Below are 24949 nucleotides of genomic sequence, written 5' to 3'. Positions count from 1 at the left end.
ATGAACCTGGGAGGCGGAGCTTGCAGTGAGCTGTGATCGTGCCACTGCACTCCAGCCTGGGGGACACAGCAAGACTCCATCTCAAAAAAAAAAAAAAAAAAATCTGGTTGTTTGTTTTCTTGTTGTGTTGTAAGAGTTCTTTCCATGTTTTGGATGTTAACCCCTTATCAGATATATAATTTATAATATTTTCACCTATTTTATAGGTTGCTTTTTCACTCTGTTGATTGGGTCCCTTGATGCACAGATGTTCTTAATGTTGATGCATGTTGCTATGTTTTGAGGCTGCTCAGAGGAACAAAGTATTGGGAACAGGCCCCAAATCTGGCCATAAACTGGCTCTGAAACTGGCCATAAACAAAATCTCTGCAACACTGTGACATGTTTGTGATGGCCATGATGCCCACACTGAAGTTTGTGGGTTTGGAATGAGGACAAGGGACACCTGGCCCACCCAGGGTGGAAAACCACTTAAAGGTGTTCCTAAGCCACAAAGAATAGCATGAGTTATCTGTGCCTTAAGGACATGTTCCTGCTGCGGATAACCAGCCAGAGCCCATCCCCTTATTTTGGCCCATCCCTTTATTTCCCATAAGGAATACTTTTAGTAAATCTGTAATCTATAGAAACAATGCTTATCACTGGCTTGCTGTCGATACATATGTGGGTAAATCTCTGTTTGAGGCTCTCAGCTCTGAAGGCTGTGAGACCCCTGATTTCCCACTCCACATGCTATATTTCTGTGTGTGTGTCTTTAATTCCTCTAGCACCCCTGGGTTCAGGTCTCCATTACTGAGCTGGTCTCAGCAAATGGTGTCTAATGTGGGCTTGAACCCAGGTTGGAGGGTTGCCAGAGCGACGGTTGGAGAATGTGGAACCAAGCTGGAGGACACCCGAGTACTCTTAAGCAGTCCCCGTGGTGAGTAACCACAACACTATATCCTGAGCATCCGAATCTGCAATCACCTTTTTTAGAGACTCCTGTAACCAAGCTATAAAATCTGTGTACGGTTCTTTTGGTCCCTGCTTTACAGCACTAAAGGAAGGGTATTGCTCTTCTCCCAAAGTGATTTTTTCCCACGCTCTAATGCACACTCCTCTAAGCTGCTCTATGGCATCATCCTGCATGACCACTGGTGCATCTAAACCAGCCCAGCCACTGACCCCCAAAAGTTGGTCTGCAGTTATATTAATTTGAGGTTGGGCCTGGGCATTGCGAGCAGCCTGAATGGAAGCTTCATCTGCCCACCAAGTTTTAAATTGTAAGAACTGAGCAGGAGTCAGACAAGCTCGAGTAAGAGGATCCCAGGCAGTAGGAATCATCCAACTGGAGACAGCAACATTCTTTAACAGTCCCATTACAAAAGGAGAACCTGGTCCATATTGATTAATAGCTTGCTTAAATTCTTTGAGTAATTTGACAGGAAAAGGCTCAAATGTAGCTATAATATTTCCCTGTTGATCTGGGGGGTGTATTCTAACAGGGAACTGCCAAGCCTCTAAATCACCCTTTCTTCTAGCTTGCTGGATTCCTGCCTGATTAGAACTGAGAGTGGTTGCTCGAGGCGCTGCTTGAACAGTTACTGGGGCAACTACTTTTCGCCCAGTGTCCTCCAGAAAAGAAAGATATGGAGGGTCAGGCTGCTCTTTTTCTTCAAAATAAGGAGGGGGTGCAGAAGGGTAGGGAAGAACATCTTCCTCCTTTGCTGCTTTAGCTTTAGCTGGCAAACAAACCTGCTCTGTTACTTCATTATACTCTCCTTCCTCCTCAACATCAGTGTGAAAAGGTTCCAAGGTGGAATGAACCAGAGCCCACACTTGTTCCATTGTTACCCTCATGTTTCCGAGCTCCCCTTCTTACTCACCATGGGGATTGCTCACGTATGGGTGCCACTTGCCGAGACCAGCTCGGTCGTGGAGACCCTAACCCAGGGGCACTAGAGGAATTAAAGACACACACAGAGAAATATAACATGTGGAGTGGGAAATCAGGGGTCTCACAGCCTTCAGAGCTGAGAGCCTTGAGCAGAGATTTACCCACATATGTACTGACAGCAAGCCAGTGATAAGCATTGTTTCTGTAGATTATAGATTTACTAAAAGTATTCCTTATGGGAAATAAAGGGATGGGCTCTGGCTAGTTATCTGCAGCAGGAACATGTCCTTAAGGCACAGATTGCTCATGCTATTGTTTGTGGCTTAGGAGCACCTTTAAGTGGTTTTCCGCCCTGGGTGGGCCAGGTGTTCCTTGCCCTCATTCTGGTAAACTCACAACCTTCAGTGTAGGCATCATGGCTATCACAAACATGTCACAGTGCTGCAGAAATTTTGTTTATGGCAGTTTTGGGGTGAGTTTATGGCCAGATTTGGGGGCCCAGTTCCCAACAACAAAGTAGCAATGATCATGTTTCAGTTAGTTCTGCCCACACTCAATTTTCTACCAGCCCCTCCATTAATGGTGTCCCTGCAGGGAGGGGACTGGATTCTACAAGATTAAAAAAACAAAACCATCTGTATTAGTCCGTTTTCATGCTGCTGATAAAGACATATCAAAGACTGGGGAAAAAAAGAGGTATAATTGGACTTATAGTTCCATATGGCTGGGGAGGCCTCAGAATCATGGCAGGAGGTGAAAGGCACTTCTTATGTGGCAGCAGCAAGAGAAAAGTGAGGATGAAGCAAAAGCGGAAACCCCTGATAAACCCATGTGATCTCGTGAGACTTATTCACTATCACGAGAATAGCATGAGAAAGACTGGCCCCCATGATTCAATTACCTCCCCCTGGGTCCCTCCCACAACATGTGGGAATTCTGGGAGATACAATTTAAGTTGAGATTTGGATGGGGACACAACCAAGTCATATCACCATCCCTCTTTGTGTGGCATCAATGTGCTTCGGAGAATGGTACTGGCTGTGACTTTACACAGATCTGGAATGGATTTGGGCAGTCCACATTCCGCCTCTGAGTCCAGGTTCTCATCTGAAATGAGGAAATAACTCTCACCTTTGTGTGAGAGCTCAGGCTCTGGCCTCCATAAACCCTACAATTCATGTTTGCACTCTTCCTCAGGGCAGAGGCTTCTGGGGAAGCTGACCACTTCCTTGACATCAGCTTCAAAGGACCAAGGGCTTTCTCTCCACACTTCCACCTCTGTCAATAACCTGTGACAGCCTAGGTTTACCCAGGCCATCCATGATATTTCTCCCTTCAGGATTAAGGAGACTGACATTTGCCCTCTCCTCAACCTCTCTTGAGCTGCAACCCTCTCCCATCCCCCACATTTTTGTCTCTGTGATTTGAAGAACAAACCTGTGTCCCTCCCTTCACATTTCATGATTTGCATACCCCACAACCCTCAGCTAAGAATATTCACTAAATAGACATTAATGATACAGGGATGAAGACAAAGATTTGTTTATCAAATCCCAAGGAGGATGGGAGGATGGATTGTGAAGACATCTCTGACCAAAACAGAGGAAGGAGCAAGAGAGAGGCAAGCCACAGGACCCACCTTCATCATAATCACCATCACCACTACCATTATTATCACCACCACCATCACCATCACTGTCACCATCATCATCATCACCATCATCACCACCATCATCATCACCATCACCATCATCATCATCACCATCATCATCACCATCACCTTCACAATCATTATTATCATTACCACTATAATTATCACCACCACCACTCCCACCACCACCATCACCATTATTACCATCATCACCATTGTAATAAAGAGTCCAACTCCATTTTTGATGTTGCACTGCAGATGACTCTCAGCTCACATTCCTCTTCTTTTCCTTTTTCTTTCACATGTGGTCAAACTGAGAAGAAGGCCCATACTCCCTCCCTTGGCAGGGAAGTTCAAACCAGACAAACAATGTCTCATATTCAGGAACTCTCATCCTGGCCTCACCCCAAACCACGATAAAAACCAGAGCCATTCACCTCTCTTTTTGCTCAAGCCAAATGGGTAGCTTGGGTATGTGCCTTGCTCTTCCTAGAAGCCTCATTATGTGAGTAATACATCTTTTCCTTCCTCTTGGTGAGTGCGTGACATCATCAGATTCAACATCTAAACCAATTTTGAGTGTGTGGGAGTTGGTCCCACCCTCCGTGGAGCAATCATGAGACATTAATTGTCGCAGTCATTGCCTCCATCACCATCACCACCCTCCTCATCACTAAGACTCCACTCAGTGCCTTGTGCTGAGCACAGCATTTTACATGGATTAGCTCATTTAACCCACTTGACAATGGTGAGACAGATACACCTGTTGTCCCCATTTTACATAATAGGAAACTGAGGCATGAAGAGGTTAAGTCACTTGCCCAGGGTCACATGGTAAGAAGAGATCTGGGCTTCACACTCACACCATCAACTGCTATATTCTGCTCTGTCATGGTGAGAAAGTTCTTCTCTGTGTTTAACTTTTCCCTCTCCTGCTGTGGCCAGAGTCCAATCCCTCTTCCTGACTTCAGAGGAGTCCAGGAGTCCATGAGCAGAATCAAGGAAGGGATTCCAGGATTCCACCCTGGTGCTGCTTTCCCTTCATCTCTCCTCCTCCCACATACACTCCCTGGGGACCTCCTCCACCTGAGATTTCAGTTATCACCTCTCTGTTGATAATTCCCAAAGCCATCACATTCCAGGAGCTTTGCCTGCATCTGGACTGCCTACAATGACCATGTGAGCACCTGTTCTGAGCTAGGGACTTTGCTGGTTTATCATGGATATGCTCAGCATCCCTGCAAGGTGGGCCCTGTCCCTGACTTACAGATGGGAAGCTGGGGCCCAGAAGCAAGCAGCAAGCAGCAGAGCCAGAGTCCAGGCCGCTCCCATCTGGTTTCAGAGCCTGTGGCCTCCCTGCACCTGCTGCCTCTGGGCTCTGCCCCCTGGATGGGTCACTAATGTCACCAAGCAGGTCTCAGTGACCCTTGATAACATGCATGTGCCCTGAATTTCCAAGCTCAGTCCTTGTCCTGCAACTCAGCCAGGCAAGTCTCTGCTGAGCTGCTCTGTCCCCTTGGAGGCAGGCATCCTTCTCCAATTATTGGCTCTTCGATCATCCCTTTGTTTCCCAAAAGAGGTGGGGCCCTTCTGTCCTGCAGGGAGGGCAGAGGGAAGATGCAGAGGTCTGGAGATTTGATGGGATGAGAAAGTGGGGATGGAGCTTGGATTGATGACAGAAAAGTGGAGAAAAACAAGCAGTGTTTTTATTATAGATGTGTGTTTATTTAAACTCAGATGGATTTCTGTGTTAGTCCATTGGTGCTGCTCTAACAAGACCATAGACTGGGTCATGTATAAAGAACAGAAACTCGTTTTTCACGGTTCTGTAGGCTGGGAAGTCCAAGGGTAAGGCACAGGCAGATTTGGTGCCTGGCGAGGGCTGCTGTCTACTTCCAAGATGATTCCTTGTGGCTGTGTTCTACAGAAGGGACAAACGCTGTGTCTTCACTTGGTGGAAGGGATGAAAGTGGGGGAAGAGATCTCAGAAGCCTCTTTTACCAAGGGCATCAATTCCATTCATGAGGGTGGAGCCCTCATGACCTGATCACCTCCCAAATGCCCCATCTTCTAACACTGTCTCCTTGATGTTTAGGTTTCAATGTATGAATTTTGGAGGAACATATATATTCAAGGCATGGCAATTTCCAAGTCAGCCAAGACTTCTGGTGTCGGGAGTGAAGGGGTGGAGTGAAGTCAGGAGCTTGGGGGATGTGACTGCCTGGCTGCAGGGAGGAGATGGGGAAGTGCAGCAGTGAATGCTGGGCCTGTATCAGCCTATGCAGTTCTAGGAGCCCAGTGTATGTGTGTTGGGGGCTGAGGATTTTTCAGGGGACAAACATATATTGAGCACCTATTGTGTGCCAGGCCCTGCAGATGCAGCAGGAAACAAGGGAGTGAGGCCCTGTCCTCTTGAAGTACACGTGGCTGGACATTTTCTGCCCTCTCCTACTGCCCAGCCCCCAAAGAGTGGCCTACCTCTCTCTTTACTCCCACCTGGAGTGTTGATATTGGGGCAGTGTCCTGTCCTGGAAAGGGCTGAGTTCCAGCCCCTGCTCTGTTGTCACTGTGCTCTGTGACTTCAGGCAAGTGTCTTTACCTCTCTGGATCTGAGTTTTCTCACCAATAAATTGAGAGACACTTCTTTGCCTGCCTGAGCCTGCGCCCCTCAAATCTCCACTGCTGATTGACCTCAATCCCTCCTGCAGAAGGGAGCCAGCCATATGTGACCATTGCTCTCATCTTAACTTACAACCATCAGTTACAACAGGGGAAACCAATACTTAAGTCGTCTGGCATTCGGCAGAGCAAGATTCCCTCCTATTCCCTGCCTGCAACTGGACCTATTGGCTTTATTGCTGCCCCATGATGGAGGCTGGGGGAGAATGAATGGGCAGCCCTTGCAGAGACTGTGGCCTCCCCCAGGGAGTGTATTGACCCTTGCAAAGTGCAAACTTTGAGCCTCTATTGGAAATCAAGTGCAGAGAGCATGGATGGGGGAACTCAGAGGCACACCTATCCTGGAGAGGTCAGGAGAAGAGTGGACTGAGCCTTAGCCTTAGATGGAGGGTGGAGGGGAACTCTCAGCTCTGTCTCCTTCTGGCCACCCTCGGGCAAGCCCATCACCCAGAAGATTGGAGGTGGTAGGGTCTGCTGCTCTCTGAGAGTACCCATGCTGGGCATCCCTGGAGGGATCCTTCTGGGCCTTGAGGTCTCTCAAGCCCCTTGAACTCACACCCCATTGCCATGCAGTGCAGAAATCAGGGGAAATTGTGCCTCTTCACTAGTAAAGGTCAACATCACCATGAAGCAAATGGCCTCTGACTGCTTGGGTACATGAGCTGCCACCAATCCAGGGCAGGCAGGGGTCTGGAAGGCCAAACCCCTGAAAAGGAGGCTCCTGAGTCCTGGGTGTTTCCAAGCCTCTTGGTATCCTCTGAGACCCAGGAAAGGGACAACACATGGAGGAACAGCAAGGGGAGAGTAGCCTGAGGATCTGGGATGGGGGACCACAGAAGGGCTGGTTCCTGCTTCTCTGCCTCCTGCCAAGTCATTGGACAAATGCTTTAGTATGCATCTGTCGTGTGCCAGGTACTGGGTGTGAAGCAGGTTTGCTATGTGCTGGTTACCAACTTGTTTGAGTCTGGTGAGACAGAACAAGCCCAGACACAACTTACACAAAAGAGGTGTATTCCTTACAGATAGGCAGCAAGGGACAACAGAAGCCTAGGATTCATTGTGAGCTGCTTCCCCCAGACTCAAGAAAGCTGCCCAGGGTGGGTGGAATCTCATCTGTGCAGGCCTCACTAGCACTGCTGCTGAGGGATCCTGGAAAGCCTCCTATTCTGGGTTTCATACCTTGAAGTAACAGGACTTGCTGAGCCCCAGCAGTGAAGGACATCCTGTTTTTGAAGGAGCTGGAACAGAGCTGGCTGTTCTGGCCAGTCCCTCTGGGTCTCAGGATGTTGTATTCTCAGCACATCTTACAGTTATTCCTGAGAACTACAAGTGAGAAAGGGAGGACAGGTTTGTCCAAGAACACTCAGAGAACTGTCCTGCACTGAGCCTTCTGCTAGGGATAGACCTGGGACTGAGACAGATCCAGGCCCTGCAGCTGTGGAAATGACAGTCCAGGGAGGGTCAAACATGGCTCCAACATAGCACAGGAGCAGGGGAATTGCAGCTGGGAGCAGGGCACTGGAGGAGGAGACTATTGCATTATGGGGATGGATAATTAGGGGTGGGCATCAGGTGTCACTTGTGGTTGATACTCACCCTCCATTACTATCCACCACCACCATTATCACCATCCCCAGCACCACCACCATCACCACCACCACCATCACCGTCACACACCACCATCACCGTCACCATCACTATCACCATCACCAGTACCACAACCGCACCATCACCACCACCATCATCACCACCACCACCACCATCACCACCACCACCATGACTACTACCAACATCACCACCACCACCACCATCACCACCACCACCACCACCACCACCACCACCACCACCAACATCACCATCACCACCACCACCACCACCACCACCGACATCACCACCACCACCATCACCACCACCATCACCACTACCATCACCACTACCACCACCACCACCACCATCACCACTACCATCACCACTACCACCATCACCACCACCACCACTACCATCACCACTACCACCACCACCATCACCACCACCATCACCACCACCACCACCACCACCACCATCACCATCACCACTACTACCACCACCACCCCCATCACCACCAACACCACATCCAACACCATCACCATCACTACTACCACCACCATCACCACCAACACCACCACCACCACCACCATCACCATCACCACTACTACCACCACCACTACCACCATCACCACCAACACCACCACCACCACCATCACCATCACTACTACCACCACCATCACCACCAACACCACCACCACCACCATCACCACTACTACCACCACCATCACCACCACCACCATCACCACCACCACCACCATCACCACCACCACCACCACCACCACCACCACCATCACCACCATCACCACCACTACCAACATCACCACCATCACCACTACCACCACCACCACTACCAACATCACCATTACTAACACCACCACCACCAATACCGCTACAATGACTGTCACCACCAACACCATCACCACCATCAAGAGCACTGCCACTGTCACCAACACCACCATCACCATCATCACTACCACCACCAACACCATCACCATGACAACCATCACCATCATCACCACCACCATCACCACCACCACTACCAACATCACCACCATCACCACCACCACCATCACCACTACCAGCATCACCAAAATCACCATTACTACCACCACCACCACCACCAATACCGCTACCATGACTGTCACCACCAACACCACTACCATGACTGTCACCACCACCATCACCACCATCAAGAGCACTGCCACTGTCACCACCACCACCATCACCATCACCACGACCACCACCAACACCATCACCACGACAACCATCACCATCATCACCACCACCACCACCATCACTGTCACTACCACCACCATCACCACAATAATCACCACTACCACCATCATCAGAACCACCACCATCAACACCACAACCATCACCACCACCACCATCACCACTACCACCATCACCACCACCACCACTGGCATTACCATGGCCATAATCATGTTTATCATCACCACCTCCATCATCATCATTGTCATCACAGCTCCACTCCCCCCGACTCCCAATCAAGCTAGTGGTCCAGGCACTATGCAGTGAAGGGCTGTGTGACAAGACCTCATTACCAACCCTCCCCCAACAACTCCAAGAGGCAGGTCCTACCATTCTCTCCTCACAGGAGAGGAATGGTACAAGGAGGTGAAGGACGTGCCTGGGTCCCTGTTTAATAGTTGGAGGGCCCAGAGGTGGCTCCAAGCCTCCATACCCCAATGCAGAGCTCCCTCCACCATGACACGGCCTCTCATGGCCTCTCTCTGGGGTTCCACAGATGTTGGCCATGATGATGGCCCCACCTCAGGAGGAGAAAGCAGGATTCTTGGGGCTGGAGACTCAGCCCAGGGCTCCCCTCCCAGCTAAATCACCCTGCCTGGCTGGGCCCCTGGACACTTTGTTCAGGGTGTGTGGAGGGTGAGTGAGAGGACACCCAGGGAGCTCCCAGCTCACATGAGCACTTGGCTAAGAGTCTCTGCCTTCATTGAGGCCTGGCCTTAGCTTCACCCATTTCCTTTCCTGTAACTCTCATTCTGTCTGACCCCTGCTCAGCCTCCCCCTCAGCCTCTTCTTGGCCTTCATCTTAGATGAGGCCCTGCCTGTGCTCCCAGGACCATCCAAGGTCCTCTGGTCACACAGAGGACATTTCCATCCTAGACCCAGACCCAGGGCCCTCACCGAGTGGCCTCCAGAGCCCGGCTCCCCTGAAGCCCCTTCCATGGGAGGTTGGATGAAAGCCCACTCCTCAGGCTCTCCCAGCCCAGCAGTGACAGCTGAGTGACAGGCAGATGCCTTCTCCTGCTCCCCTCAAAGGGGATGGCCCCATTAATATGGATCCCTATTTGTGGTCATGGAATTCTAAACTCTATTTTTCCCACTGAATAGTTTCTTCTAGTTTAAGCAGATAAAAATGGACACAGCGAACTAGCCTGGAGAAAATCAATAAGTAATAAAAGTTAACATGAGAGCAAATGAATGAATGAGCAGAAGGGGCCAAGAAAATGTCTGCAAGTGAGAGGCCTGGATCCTGGTGCAGAAACTACCTGTTGAGTGTGCTGGGCGGGGGGTGGGGTGGGTTAGACCTGGGAACTCTGCCCACTGGATCCACGATCTCCTCAGAACCCCCTCAAGCTGAGGCAGGGGTGGAAGGAGCTGGATTAGAAGCCCATGTGTCCTGGGGTACTGCTCTCAACATATTCATTCGTCTATTCAGCAGCCATATGCTGAGCACCTACTATGTGCCAGGACAACCTAGCACAGTGGTGAAGAGCGTGAGCTCTGACTCACACCACTCTTCAGTGGTGAAGAGCGTGAGATGTGACTACCTGGGTTCACATCTCATCTCTGCCACTTGCCTCTTGTGTGAGCCAGGGCCAGTGACTTGACATCTCTGTGCCCAGGTTTTCACATTTGCCAAGTGGTGGATATTAATATTAGTACTTACCTCATAGGAATATAATAAGAATTGAAGGAGATAATTGATGCAAGTCGCTTAGATAGATGTCTACACATAAGCTCTTGATAAATGTTAGTTATTTTAATGTACTAGGCTCTGTACTGAATAAGACAGGCTCAGTCCCTCCCCTCATAGAGGAAAGAAGAGGAAACCAAGCTCAAGGAGGGGAAGCACTTGTCTGGGATCCATATTTAATAAGAAGACTCAGAAGTGGCCCAGGCCTCTACACCCCAGCACTGTGCCCCCTCTGCTGGCATGACCTCCCAGGACCTCCCTCTGGGGCTTCCACAAAGGTTTAACAACTCTGTGGTAGGCACCACCAACTCTATTTTAACAGACAAAGCAATTGCGTTTAGAGCAATGTAGAGAGGTTGCACAGGCTAACTGTCTGACATCCTGTGTCTGTCAGAGTAAGGACTGCCTGCTAGTCTGTCGGAGTAAGGACTTGAACTTAGGTCTGTCTGTACCAGTTACAACTGTGTTTAATTGCAAGCAACAGATAATCTGGCAAACAGTGGCTTGAAAAATTAGAGGTTTGTTTCTTTCACCTGAAAAGAGGTCCAGATGTGGGAGATAGTGGCCCTGGCTAAGCTGTTTGTGATGCCAGGTAGGGATCAGCCTCCTTCTGCTCTGCCATCTTCAGTAGATGTGGCTTCTTGTGCTGGGGTTTGTCGCTTCATGGTCATGAAAGAGCTGCTACAGCTCCAGACATCGTGTCTGGATAGCAGGCAGGAGAAAGGGTTTGGGCAAAGGGCAAGAGAGTTGTACCAATTGAATCTATCCCTTTTATTCAGAAAAGGAATCTTCTCTAGAAGCCTCACCTGAAAGAGATTTGATTCTATTTCACCAGGTGGAACATAGTAACTCCTGGACCAATCCCTGGCCAAGGAGATGAGATTACCATGGCTGGATGAGAACGACCAAGTCACCCCCAAAGCTGAGTTGGAACTACCTTCTCCAGTAGCAGGGAATCCCTGCCGATGCCAACCACAGCCTCAACAGATAGGAGACAATTGGTGCTGGCCACACAGTGTGACCACTGGGACCCGCTGCCCCTCCACACTCTGCTAGCTTGATGTTCTTTGTGCCTCTGTCAATGTGCACTGAAGCCCCTGACCGGGCCAGGCCTGAAGCCAGGTCCTGGGGCTACAGGGGTGAGTGAGATGCGCCTCTGCCCTCAGGTGGCTCCCAGTCAGATGGGGGAGGCAATGGGGAAATGGGTGGTCCATTTAGGTGGTCAGTCCTATGATGAGAAGGGAACAGAGGGCTGTGGAGCACAGAGGAAGGAAGCCCCTCTTGGCATGGGACAGTCAGGGAGATCCCTGTGGAGACCTGGAGGCTCGGGGGCAGGGGTGGGTCAGTGAGGAGGAAGGGGCTTTCAGGGCCGAAGGAAGAGCTCCTGCAACTGTCCAAGAGAGAGCAAGTGAGTGAGACACTAGCAGAATGGCAAGCAGGTCCCTGAGGCTCCTGTAGGTTGGGGGAGTGGGAGCTGGCCAAGGATTGAGAAGACCCCATGGGACCTCAGAAGCCATGAGGAGGGGTTTGACCTTGACCCTGAGTGCAGTGGGGAGTCCCAAGGAGGCCTTGGAAGACTCTGGGGTGCACATTTTAGAAAGATCGCTATGCTGCTACCTGGAGAGAGGCCTGGCAGTGGAGGGTGGAGGAAAGGGTGGGCTGGGGAGGGGTGGAGGGAAAGGTGGGCTGGGGGAGGGGTGGAGGGAAGGGTGGGCTGGGGGAGGAGTGGAGGGAAGGGTGGGCTGGGAGAGGGGTGGAGTGTCAGGTGGGCTGGGGGAGGAGTGGAGGGAAGGGTGGGCTGAGGGAGGTGTGGAGTGTCAGGTGGGCTGGGAGATGGGTGGAGTGGAGGCTGAGCTGAGGGAGGAGAGGAGGGAAGGGTGGGCTGGGGGAGGGGTGGAGTGGAGAGTGGGATGGGGCAGAGGTGAAATGTAAGGGGGGCTGTGGGGGAGGGGGTGAGGGGAGGGAGAGCTGTAGGGAGAGTTGGGTGAGGGGTCGGCCCGGGGGAGGTGGAGCCTGGGCTGTGAGGAGGTCTTGGTGTTCACCATGGCCTGTGTGACAGTTCTGGGGACCAAGGTGTGGGCGGCCAGGATGAGGGAAGGGCCTGGCACCAAGCTGGTGATCATTTGGCTGTGGGTGGTGGAGGGTGGGGAGGTGGGGGGGTGACACGGTGCAGACCTTGGGGCTTGGCACGCGGGTGGGCGCTCAGTGACATGTAGGAATGGGGGCGTCACTTAGAGGCCGAGCTTCCCCAATGCAGTTCTCTCTCAAGTGACCCAGCTCATGTCCTAACAGGTCTGACATCAGAGGAACAGCCCTGGGGGCCGGGCAGGGGCAGGGCCTTCTGTCCTCTGGGGGATGCAGCCCAGAGCAGCTCTGCCCCTCCATCCCCTGACAGCTTCCCTCCAGCTTTGGCTGCAGGTGTTCCCATCCCATGTTGTCCCTGATGTCTCACCCCTCCCTGCTAGTCTGTCAGAGTAAGGACTTGAACTCAGGTCTGTCTGTATCAGTTACAACTGTGTTTAATTGCAAGCAATAGATAATCTGGCAAACGGTGGCTTGAAAGCTTAGAGGTTTGTTTCTTTCACCTGAAAAGAGGTCCAAATGTGGACCTCTTTTAATCTTCCATCGGATCTGATGACCTTTACAATGGCCGAGGATTGGCCACCCTGGGAGAATAACCACAGCTGAACCCACAGGGCCTCAACTATCAGGCCCTGAACTAGGCAAATCACAGAGCCCTGTGAGGTAGGTGCTGTTACTGTCCACAGTGTACCAATGAGGAAACTGAGGCACAAAGAGGTTAAGTCACTTGCCCAAGGTCACACTGCTCATATGTCATGTACCAAACTCCTCACACCCAAACTCCCTCCCCACAGCTGGTGAAAGGCCCCTGTGATGACATTGTCCTTGCCTTATTACGAAGAAGAGGAAACTGAGGTCCAGAGAGGGCAAGTGACTTGTCCAAGGTCACACAGCACATCAGTGGCCAAGCCAGACCTCTTGATTCTTGCCCAAGCCTCCACCTGCAGGCCGCTCTGGCCACCTCCTTCTCCATCCCCGGCGGGGAAGAGACCCAAAGGCTGGAGGAGGCTTGGCACAGAGGCCCAGGCAGCTCTGGAGGGCGCCATGAAGATGGGCCGTGCCCACAGCCGCCAGCAAACCGCCGAGAGACCCTGTGCTCCCTCCTGCCCACCACACATGGCACAGAAACACATCCTGTGAAAACGAAGGTTGGCTCGAAGTAAACAGGTTAGTAATGGTTATTGCCAATGCTTTATTAATTAAGTGTCTTGAATACATTTAAAGCTGGGCATTTAATTTAGATTTATAGGGATAATTTAGATTAATAAGACTAGTTAATATGCATTAAATACAGAAAATGCCTGTTGATTTTCACGGACAACATTTATTGAAGAGTATAAAAGAAAACTATGGAATATTTAATTACTTTGAATTAGTCTGAGAGCTGACAGGGAAGGTAGGAGGGTGGAGCGCCTCATCTCACAAGGCGTGGGCTTCTCGTGGGTGTCCTAATTCCATCCTCCCCTTGATAGTTATTTAAGAGAACACAGCTGCCCCAGCACGGAGGCGGCTCACACTTAGAGATGATGCCCTGGGCTGTGACCGAGGTGGCGTCAGGGATGCTGGGCATGTGGGGCCAGAGTGTCACTGTGGGGTGAGCTGGGAGTCTGGGGCCCTGGGGTCCTGTTCCAGCTCTGGCGCTGCCTGGAAGGTGACCTGGGGGAACTCCCCTCTCCTCTGGGAACTTTTGTCTCCAGAGTTCAGAACCAGGAGGGCTTAGGACGGGGCATGGGTGGGGTGTGGGGTGAGAGAGGTGTGGGTGGATGCCCCTGCCCTGCTGGTGCTCACGTGTGGGGGACCTGGTCCAGCATCTGCGCAGGGATGACCATCTGCTGATGGATGCTATGGCTGTGACTTCCCCATGCTTCTTGCTCTACCACAACCCCGCTGCAGTCCTGGGACCTCTGCTCTCACAATTCTGAGGAGGCCACATTTGCAAGGCCATGGGGCTCTGTGGGCACCATGCTGAGAAGCACCCCACGAAGAGAAATAAGACAGTGAGGGCTCAGAACAGGGCCTGGAGCAGTTCACGGTTTAGTGAGAAGATGAGACGCCAGGCTCCAGAAGCGGGATACAAAGACAAGGTTGTGAGTTCAACTTGTAGTATAATTTTGCAACCCATGGAATTAAATATGGGGCCTGATTTCTAGCTGTGTCTTCCTTGTGACTGCATGACTAAGACATTTCTTCAGGGCATCATAGAAAAGCTATGATTTTCTGGCTATGTTTGAATGGCACGTGTTGGCACAGTGTCTCACTTGCCCGGCTCCCAGCAGCTGACCCGAGGAGCCAGGTGCCCCCCAGGGATGCACCAGGCTGTCCACCGGCTGGGCTTTGGGCTGCACACCCCAGGCTAAAGTCTCAGCACCTCTTGTCACTAAATAATGTGCCCTGGGTTCCACAGTTAATCTCACTGACAGTCAGGTCTCTCATGTCCCATACTGGAGCTGAGGACACCTGCCTTCCAGGCTGCTGTGAGGACGAGATGAGAAAACATCATCTTCCCATCGCCAGAGCCATCATTTCTTGACCATGGTGCTGATGATCCCTGTGCCCTTTCTCTGAATCCCCCAGAGGAGATGGGTACTGTCATGGTCCCCCTTTGGCTGATGGGGAAATGGGATAGTCTGCTAGGTCAGTAGCACACCCAGGTCCCAAGCTATGAGTGGCAAGGCCAAGGCACATAGCTGAGCTCCTGCAGCTCTGTGCATTCATCCACTGCCTATGCACCATCCCGCCCCCCAGCCCAGTCCTCCTGCAAAGATGACACACCCATTGTGAAGGGGGCTGGTGCTGACAGAGTGGAAGGCAGAGCTTTTGGACAAATAAGTGGTGGATCAGGCCAGTGCCGGTCACATGCAGCTTTTATGACTGCCCTTGCTTAGCACATAGACCAGAGGGACAGGCAATCTGGTTATACATGTTGAAATATTGCTTGATGGTCCCTCTGTGAGGCGACAGATTGTCCTGACGTATTGGCCTGGAGGGAGGGAGAGACAGAGAGAGAGAGAGAAAGAATGTGCACAGACTCTTATGTCAGGACATGGTGAGTGTGGAAATGAGCTGCTTTTGTAGGACTACAGTGTCCAAGGGCATTTTGAAAAACAAGATCCCTTCCCTGGCAGAGACAGGAGGGCACTTCCAGGTGTGGGGCCTGCAGAACACAGGGGCTCCTGCAGAGTGTGTGGGCAGGGAGATGCCGTGGGGGCAGCAGGAATGACTGAGTCCAGATGCAGGACGGCCTTTGGTGAGCAGAGGAGAAACACGTGCTCCTGGGAACCTGCTGCCCTCATCTCAGTGTGGTCCTGGGACCAGGTCTATTCTGACAAATGAGCCAAGCAAATCAGCCCAGGTCAAAGGCAGAAGTCAGGAGGAGGCCAGAAGGATGGCTCTGCCTTTCTCTCCCACTCCAAGGCTCCACAGTGTTCAAAGGGTGTAGGGACAGATTCTGTTAGCTGACCACATAGTGGCCTATGCCTGCCTATAGGTGTGAGGGATGGGACAGGAGCTTGGGGAACCTTTCTGCTTATCCCTTGCCCTCAGAGACCGTCTCTGGGTCACCTGATACGCACCCCAACTCCTCCTTCATGTGTTCATTCAATAATCATTTGTTCGTCTGACTCCATGCCCAGTTTGTGGGGGTCCTGAGGACGACATGAATGGACCTGGTTCCAGCTCTTAGGAGATCCCAGACTGATGTGGAGAATGAGAAACAGATGTAAACAGATACTGGAGGTGCTGCGATGGCTCTTCACCACACAACAGCGTGAGGAAGAGCCAGCGCTGCACCCCAACATGTATTGAGCACTTAATATGTGCCAGGAACCAGGCCTCGTCTTTTTACAGGAAGGGAAGTCCCATCCCAGGACTAGTGAGCCCACAGTGGGGTAGTGTCCTCCCGGTTCCACTCCTGCCCTGCCAAAGCCAGCCAGGGATAATGCAACTGGCTGCTTCCTCCATGTCTGTGCTAGGTCTCCAGCAACTACTGAAAACGCTGCATGCCAAGGAGGACAGGTACCATCACCAGGGCACAGGTGCCACCCATGGCTGTCACCAGTGTCACCGAGCCCTCCTGTGACTTTCCCTTTCTCCCCTAGAACTATTCCAGGCCTCTGTCCTTCTCAACTCCTGCATCCAACCCCAGTCCTGCCACTCCCTGCAGGTTGCCTTCACCCCTTCAGTACTGGGAAATAGAGGCCATAGGGCACTCACCCCACCTTTTGTGATCTGTGTCGTCTCCCAGCTCAGGCACCTTTGGCTTAGGTACTCAGGTCAGTACTTCCCAATGGGCTCCATCTCATTCTGCCTCTGTAGACCATGTTGACCATGCCTTCTCTCTCTCTCTCTCACACACACACACTCTCTCTCTCTCTCCATTTTTTCAGTTTCTTTAGCTCCACCACTTCGCACTTTCCTGTTTACAAGATACTCAGACTTTTCCCACCCTTGACCTTAAAATAAATTCTCTTCATACCCCTCAGCCCCTTGAGCCACTGCTTTCTTGCCTTATCAGCACCCACTATTTGAAGGAATTGCCTTGGTTCTCTCTTTTCATTTTGTGACTTCCTGTTTCAGCTTCCTGGATAACCCATTCTCCATGCACTTCATCTGACATATGCTGACTCATTCCTCCAGACCCAGCTCAAATGCTGCCTCTTTTGGGACAGTGCAGCAGATGCTGTTGCTACCGCATGCCCATGACCCATCCTGTGTTGTCCTGAAGTGGTGTCAGTTCCTGGCACCCTGGCAGCACCCCTGCTTGCATGTATCATCTCTTCTCTGCCCGTGGGCTTTCTCTGGCACCATGGGAGCTCACCTGGGAGCAGGCACAGTGTTCCTGCGTGGAGGACCCAACATAGGCCAGGAGCAATCCCCTAATGATGGAGATGAGTGTCAGTGGGTAAAAAGACCCCAGCCTCCCCAACCTCTAAGAGGGCATTTCTGATGTGTGCTCCACACAATTCCTCAGAGGTCCCCAGTGGGATGAGCCCAGCTGCTGTCAGTTGTCAGTCAGCATCGATCAACCTTCCCTTTGTTGGCTTTGCTCCTTTCCTGAATCATTCTTTGCACCTCTTCACTGTGCTCCCTGGAATCACCTCCTGAATAAACAACCAGGACCCAAGTGCTTTTCTGAGTCTGTCTTGGGGCCACCCATCTAGGGTAGATGCCTGCTGTACCCAACCTTCAAAGGAGTGAAGTGCTGCCGCCGCCTCCTCCTCCTCCTCTCTGATGCCCACTAGGGAACTTCTTGTGCCAGAATTTTTATGTCCTGTGCAAGACTGCAAGCATCTTGGTGAAGTCTGGTTATTATGATCTTTGTATTCTCATCACCAAGTAGAATGCCCTGGAGAAGAGATGGCTATAAAGTGTTTGTTGAGAGAGTAAGAAAGTGAATGATTGAACACAAGAATAAGAAACGAGTCCACAGGGTATCTACGCTATCTGCCCAGATTCTGTGAGGCAAGTTATATGAAGGCATCTGATCCTCTCAAAGCCAAACTTCACCAACACCAGAAGGTCTACACTTGCATACCCAGGCCAGTCTTGGAGGCCCTTTGCTCTGCACACCAAGCCTCCACCCTTTCTCCATGAAACAGTGTGCTCTGTGCAGCACATGGCATCTTCCTTCCAGGAGAATTCCTCAGAGTGCTGAGCCTCTTGGTGGGAGATTCCAACTCCAGTTAAATAAAAGCTAGAGGGGCGCAGTGAAAAGCTATGATAATCTGGATAATCGAATGCCCACCTCTCCAGAGATGTCATGTTAGAGGGATGGGTTTGTTTTTAGCTGGACTTGTGGGCTTATCCAGAAGCACCATCTATTTGCAGCTAATGAGAATACCACCAGGGAATAATCATTTCCATAAATCAGTTTATTTGGCTCAAATGGACCCATGGATCAAGGTCTCTGGAGGAGCAATGAAAGTTGTTGTTGGGGAGTTGAAGTGGCTGCTTGAAAGCTGAGGTTGGCTGAGTTGTGTAGCCCATGTAGGCTTTTATTCCCTGGGGAGGGATGGGACACTGAGCATGCCCAGGATGCCTGGGACATTCAAATGCAGCATCCTTGTCCCACAAACAATCATTTTACCACAAGAAAAAAGGCTTTCAGAAGTGGCAGAATGACCCAAGGTTACACTGTAAGTTGGTGGTGGGAGTCGGAGTCTGAATGTAGATGACTCCACCCCTGATTTCTCTGCAGGGCAGGCAGGGTGGGGACTACACTGAAATCCAAGAAACATTCTGGACTGGTTTAGAGGATTTTGCCTGACACTATGTTAAAGACACTGGCCTGGGAATTAGAGAATTTGGAATCTGGTTTTGGCTCCGCCCTTCACTTGCTGTGTGACATTGGGCAAATCTATTTCCTTCGCTGGGCTTCAGTTTCTCTATCTGTACAATGAAAAAGTTGGTGACCTTTAAAGGGATTCTTTGTTTCAAAAATCTATGGCACTCTGGACCTCAGTTTCCCCGTATTTTAAGTGGGTACAATGCTGGGCTATCTAGGATGCTATGAGTATTTTGTGAAGTCCAGAAGCTCCTTAGCACAGCTGGATGGAAGTAAACAATGGAACAGTATTATCATCACTCATCTACAGTGAGGTGGTACTGAAGCTAGTTCCCTATATAAGCTGCTAGGTGGAGTGAGGAGCTGCTAGGTGGAGTGAGGAAAAAACCAATGTGTCACTCCCATCATCCCTCTCCACAAAGTCAAGCAGTTTTCACAGTGGGGGAGGGTCCTTCGGGTAAGCTGGGGGTGGGTCTCTGAGGCCAGGTCCCTTTTGCTGTTCCACACGTGAGTTGGAAGCTCAGGCCTCAGGCTTCCAGCACAAAAACCTTAGAAGTATGGGCTGTAAGCAAAGAGCAAGGTACAGAAGGAAAATGAGAAAGAGTGGGGGTCAGGGGAGAGGCGGGGAGAGGACAGTTTTCTATCTTTAGTACAAAATGTCAAAAGCATGGGCTCTAGAAATGGAGAAACCTGAAATCAAAGGCTGGCTCCATTACTCACTAATTCAGTGACTAATTCAGAGATAGTTACCCAGTTCTAATTCTGTTTTCATATTCATAAAATGGAAATGAGAATGGCATCACTTTTTTTCTATTTAAGAGATAGGATCTTGCTCTGTTGCTTAGACTGGAGTGCAGTGGCATGACCATAGCTCACTGCAGCCTTGACCTCCTGGACTCAGGGGATCCTCCTGCCTTAGCCTCCCGAGTAGTTAGGACTTCAGGTGCTCATCACCACATGTGGCAAATTTTTATTTTTTTGTAGAGATGGGGTTTTGCTATGTTGCCCAGGTTGGTCTCCAACTCCTGGCCTAAACAGTACTCCCGCCTTGGCCTCCCAAAGTGCTGGGATTACAAGTGTGAGCCATTGTGCCCTGCCAGAATGGCACATTTCTCTGAGTGTAATGCTGGCACTTAGCGCTCCACTAGTCCAGTTTAAGTTCTCAATACTCAGTAGCCAGCAGTAGCAGCAGCAAAGTATGTAGAGTTGTTGCATATCTACAAAGCAATGTGTCCTTTGGGGTTGGGGGCACTGCAGAATATCTTCCTTGCTGACCATAAGGACAGAAAGACAACGGGAGTTTTTTTTTTTTTTTCTGCAGAGAAATATACAAGTTTGCCCAAGAGGAGAGAGGCCGGAGAGGCAGTCAGACCCAGGCCTGACATGTGAAGGAGTGAAGCTAATGACTTTTTTATTACATTAATGAGAGCAGGAATTATTTGCATCTGCCTGACAGTAATTACATTAGTGTGGAGTTCATGTACTACATTAGTTGTGAGTTCATATACTACTGATAATTATAATGATTATTATAGTAAGGAGCCAAAGGTAAAAGGTAAAAGTTCATGTCAATAGATCAATCAGGAAGAAATGTAAATGAAGAACCATGAGCAAATTACTGTCACATGTATAAACAATGGGTGTGACCATTAAGTATCTGGAGAGGAGATTCACAGTGATGGGGCACCGACTGTGGCAGCCACCCTGGGGCACTCACAGGGGTTGTTTATATTCCTTCCTGGAATTTTACGACTGCTGAGTTGGGAAGATTCAATATCAAATGAGGAGCAGTAGGTTAAACAACATCCCTCAAGTCCCACAATGGGAAAGTAGAGAAGCCTGGACTCCAACCCAGCTCTGCCTGAAGCCAAGGCTCTGAACACTCATCAGAGTGGGCCAACACCATGTCTGCAGTCTGGACCTTCCCAGGCCCAGCAAGATTGGGAGACAGAGCTACCCAGGACCAAGGGGTATAGATGCATGAGGTGTGGGGACCTTTTCTTCAGTGCTGATGGTCTGAACAGGAATTATAACCAGAGACCATGTCTGCAAGGCCAGGAGGCTGGAAATGATCAAACATATTTCCATGGGATGTTGCAGTAGCCTTAGATCATGGAGTGTCTTGGTTGGAAAAGCCTTTAGGAACCATCTGGTGCAGCACTCTTATTTTAAAGGTGAGGAAACTGATATTCGAGGAGGGTGATTTGCCCAAGTTCATAGTTGAGCCAATGCTAAGAGAGGGAGACTTGAACCCTGGGTTTTACCCCTCCCTGTTTCCCCACAACTGCCTAATGACTTTCTCTACCTGTTTGTAAGGATTCGGTGGTCTTGAAAAGAGCTGCCTAGATACAGTAGGTTTGGCCAGGTGAATTTTCTGTGAACTGGACTTTGCCTTAGTGCCATCAGTTGAAAGTCACCAGGTTCCCCTTTCTGATCCACTCATGCTGTTTCCTGGAGAGCCTTCTCCAAGAAGGCAGGCTCTGTCCACGGTGCTGAATGGAATCAGCCTATTTCAACAAATGAGTACCGGCCTTAAAGTCCAGCCCATCTCTGTTCTTCCCCTGAGCCCTCCACCTCCACTGCCCTCACCTACTCCAACCCTAAATGATGTTGCTGTTTGGGGTCTCTGGGCTATGTGATCCAAGTGAGTTTTCTATCTCTGATGAGCTCCGGCTACTGCTCCCTTACCAAGAGCATCAATGAGGGTTCCCTCAGCAACCTGTTAAATGCTTGTTGCCATAAGAGCCTTTATCAATCTTCAGTTAGTTTTGCTTTACCATGGATCCAGCTCATTTCTTTAGTAAAGCAGTGTAGGAGCTTTAATAATATTTTCCCAGAGAAGGGCCGAGGTCAGAATTAACGCCCCAAAGGGTCTAGTAATGAGGGAAGGAAACCATACATAATGAATTATGTGCCAGGTGATATGGTAGATGGTATTCATATGTTATGCATAATTAATCCCATTTCACAAATGTAAGAACAGATTCAGAGAAGTTTGGGTACTTGCCTGAGATCTCCCAGCTCATATATGCAGAGACAATATACAAGCCTCTCCACTGCCTCCCTTCCCTGGAAAGCTGTTGGATTTGGCTGTGGAAGACACACAACTTGCTCCTTGAGGCCTGAGGACTGTGTTCTTCCTAATTCCATGTGCCCAGGTCACCGAGTGAGCAGCGGGACCCCAGCAGCCAGAAAGAAGAGCCCACTCTGACATGTCTATATTTCTACTTGAAATTTTAGGACTGCTGAGTTGGGAAGATTCTTTTAGAAATGAAACCTTAACCCAAGTCCAGCATCACCAAGTCAGTCAAGGGAAATAGTCGATAGAGAGTTTGGGGCTTGCGGTTAGCAGGACTGGAGTTTAGTCCTGACTTGACTACTTCTTGGCTATCTGACCTCAAGCAAGTTACCTAACTTCTCTGAACCTCCTTAAAATGGTGTGGAAGGTTAAATGCAGCACCTACAAGACCTGGTCCCCAGCTTACTTCTGGAAACTTCCCTTTCTCCTCTTTCCAGTCCACCCACTTGGTCATTTCAGAATATACCATGACTGAATTAGGACTCACTCTCTGTACATAGTTGATTGGTTCAAATATGAGGTTCTGACCCAAGCAAATAGAACCTTCTGGGCATTTGAAGTTGGAATTGAAAAGGGTGAGTCTCCTCTTGCCCTGGTGGAGGATACTGAGCTTTTGTAAGCTTGGGAGTTAATGGCAGCCATGTTCCTGGGGTGGGTGGTTTGGGGGGGACTGTGGCAGGGAACACATGTCTGCAGGAAGAAAGCAAAGCAAAAGCAAGCAAAGCAAAAGCAAGCAAACAAAAACCACAAACAACAACGACAACAACAAAAACTTCTCATAGAGGGAAACTGAGCAAGAGGAAGAGAGCACTTCCTGTATTTGCCTTTCACCAACCCATCCCCAGCATGCATCTCAGCCCTTGGATTCCAAATGCTCCTCCGAAATCTGCACCTTTGTTGAGGTTAGCTAGAGTTGGCTGCCATTCCTTGAAATAAAAAAAAGCCTAATAAAATTAATATAAACATAAGTACTAAAGACCACAGTCCTAGGCAAGGCATTCAATGCCTTTTGCCCTCACTCAACAAAAACAATGATGCAATGCATCAGGCCTGCAAAGTCCCTGGGGGACCTTTCCTTTCCCCAACACCACCCTGTGCTTTTGGCATTACCTCTAACCAAATGTCTCTCCCCGCTTTGAAGACTTTCTGTCTAACCTCTGATCACACTCCAATGCCACTTCCTCAGGATGGTCTTCCAGGATTGCCTTGGCAGAGCCAGTCCCAGTCCTTTGTCCATGAGCTGCACATGACGGGTGTCACTGAGACACTGGACCTGGAGGCTCTGAGTCCCCAGTTCAGGTAGAGTACCCTGGCTGCCTTAGGCCCTTGAGCAGGTAAAGGATAAAAATAGTGGTGCCACCCTGGGCATAAGGTTTTGTGGGCCAGTCCCACTCCCTAGTGGGTCTCCCTGGTTCTCTGGGCCTCTGCTTCAGGGTCCCCAATACTCCACAGCCCCTGAATGCTTGGGTCTTGAGCCCCTGGGCCAAGCACTGAGGACAGACTTCATGCTGGTGGATCCCTTTTCCCCTCCTTCCATGTTCTGGGAGACCAGGGATCTGCCTTCACCTTGCCCACTTATGCCTGCGTCCTACTCTGAGTTGGTTTGCCTCTGCCCTCCATGTCCCTGACAGGCAAGAGTCCTGGAGAATGGGGGCCAAGGTGGTTTCTCCCAGGCTCTGTTCTATCATCCCCACCTTTGACTCCCTGTCCTGCAACTCCTAACACCACCCTGAACGGGGCCCAGAAACTGCTCAACTCCCAGTGCCCCTGGACAAATGAAAAGGAATGAGTGAATGAATGAGTGAGAGACTCCCATCCATAGGAGTCCATTTGTCCTTGGCTTGTTGGGTGGGACCTGCTCCCTGATGGGAGAGGTGAAAGCCACCTGGAGACCCAAGGTCATTGGGAACACACAGGCACCACTCAAGCCCACATGTCTCCTAATAGGAACTCACGGCAGCTGTTCAACATGTGATTGGCTGAACAAATAAACTCATCTGATTGGTCCATCTGACTGGCAGTCCCTGCTGATTGGTTCCTCCTCTGATTTGCTTGCTTGATAAATACCTTCCTCCCCAGTCCTGGGTTATTTAAGGCACCCACCTTCCTATGGTTTATTCATCCTGGCTGCAGCCCAGGAGTCTAGCAGAGACCACAGCCTTTGAGAGCACCTGGGCATTTGGCTCTTCCAGGGGCCATTGGGACTGTGGTGGGCAGTCCAGTCTCCAGTCTGTCCCAAATTTCTTTCTTTTCCTACTCCCAAGTGGAGAGCTGGAACAGCTGACTTGGAAAAGTCTTTTTCCACGAGTCTTACCCTTGAGCCCTTTGACCTAAACAACCAGCACAGGGATGCCACTCTCACCTTCTGTGGGCTTAGGGGGATGGATACAGTCATGTCAGGGAAACCCTTGCTTTCCCAGGATCCTACAAACCAAAAGGTGCACAGGTCACGTAGAGGACCTCTGGGGTGTTTGTCTGGAAGCCCTCTTACCTCTTCCAGAATTACCTTTGTGGTGAGGAGCCAGTTCCATGTGGTGGAGCTGAGGGTGCATTCCTAGTCTTCCCAGAGATTTGACAGGTGGACACTTGGAGGGAGAAGGTCTCTCCTCTGGGATGACAAGCTGCAAGGACCTTGGAGCCTGGGGCAGTGCATCTTCCCCATGGGGAGGAGAAAGGCTGCCTGAGGAGGGCATGAACAGAGGCAAGCAGAGCCAAGAGGCTTGTGCATTCTGGAAGATTGAGAGGAGGCC

Source organism: Pan paniscus, chromosome 1, assembly GCF_029289425.2.
Source record: "Pan paniscus chromosome 1, NHGRI_mPanPan1-v2.0_pri, whole genome shotgun sequence".
Taxonomy (NCBI): Eukaryota; Metazoa; Chordata; class Mammalia; order Primates; family Hominidae; genus Pan; species Pan paniscus.
This window is presented reverse-complemented; position numbering follows the sequence as displayed.